The 1,483-nt window shown below is 46.1% G+C and overlaps 1 protein-coding gene across 1 annotated transcript in view; it reads right to left on the reverse strand.

Annotated features, from left to right (window-relative positions):
- Positions 1-1,483, reverse strand: part of RNF213 (ring finger protein 213) — a 116,976-nt gene that overhangs the window by 81,131 nt on the left and 34,362 nt on the right. The gene's annotated exons all lie outside the window — the stretch shown is intronic.

Consider the following 1,483-nt stretch of genomic DNA (forward strand, 5'->3'; position numbering starts at 1 on the left):
CATTGTTGTTTGGCGGGCCCGGGCTGGGGATTCGAACCCGCCACCTTAGGTGTATGTGGCTGGTGCCTTAGCTGCTTGAGCCACAGGCACTGAGCCTACATTAATGTTTTTAAAGAACTGATGAAGTTATCCCAGCTTGCTTTCGTGTGAGTGGAAGCTGAGCAAGCCTGCTGGGAACAGCAGCTGACACGGTTCCGTCTCTTGCAGCTGCCAGCCCATCAGAGAGCAGAGTGGCCACGAGCCAATGGTACCAGCCACACTGTGTGAGTCCCATCTGGTCACTTGCACTCAGGACTACGTGGGCATCTTTTGTGGGTCCATACCAATTTTAGGATTTTTTTTTACCATATGAAGAATGTCACTGGTTTTTAATGAGACACACAGCTTCCAGAGGATCAATTTATATTGTGTCTCTGACTAGTCCAGGGCTGTTTCCCAAGTCATTTTTCAGGCAGAGGGAGTAACCTCAAGCTCCAGCCCTTAAAAAGTGCTCACCATTTTCAATGTTGCTGAATGAACTATCATTCTTTGGAAATACTTCTACTGAGTATTGAAGAGTTTGAAACTGGTAAAATGTCACAGTGAGAAAAAATTATCTAAATAAATATCTTATTAAATATAATGTAATTCTATAATGAGGTTTTTTTTTTTTCAGTTTTTTTTTGGCCAGGGCTGGGTTTGAACCTGCCACCTTTGGCATATGGGACCGGCGCCCTACCCTTCTGAGCCGCAGGCACTATCCTTACCTTTTAAAGAGTAAATTATATGTTTAAGTATGTATCTGACACCTGCCCCCCACCCCATCCCACAAAGACTAAGTTTCCCCAAAGACTTTTCCCAGTAACATTTCCTTATGATAAAGGCTGAGGTCCTCACGTTGGGATCAGCGATCAGGATCCTGTATGTGGCCATTGCTCCTCTCCCATAAACCAGCATTATGCAAAGGTGATTAATTGCTTATTATTTCAAAGCCTCTGACCTAGAAGTTATACCTGTGGGAATTTATCTTGAAGGAATATTGAACAGGGAGGATATAAGGATGCTTACAAAACAGTCGCAGAAACAACCCAGATGCCCAGTAACGAGAGCTGGCTAAGTAGAAGCTGGCGTGTCCTCTGGATGGAGCACCAGGCAGGGGTTCCCGTAACAGACAGGGGCATGTTTACCAGCATAAAAGTTCACAGAAACTGTCAGGTGGAGGAAGCAGGTTGTAAAATGGGATGGGTAGAGATCACTCGTTACTGTTCCTTTCAGCATATAAAGCACTCGACACACCCAGGTTTGGACAAGTCTGGGACACCTGCAGGCCACAGTGTTAGCAACACAACCACCTCTGGGGTTGCAGGGCATCTCCCTTCTTCTGTGTAGCTGTCAGGTTTTACGATGTAAATGCTACATGTCCTTCCAAAGTCCATCCCACTCAGATCTTGGGACAGTGGAAAGGTCCTTAGACCCCTGGTTTGTGCTGGGTGGCTGGTGGGGG

This window comes from Otolemur garnettii, unplaced genomic scaffold (assembly GCF_000181295.1).
Source record: "Otolemur garnettii isolate 467f Iridium unplaced genomic scaffold, OtoGar3 scaffold00018, whole genome shotgun sequence".
Lineage (NCBI taxonomy): Eukaryota > Metazoa > Chordata > Mammalia > Primates > Galagidae > Otolemur > Otolemur garnettii.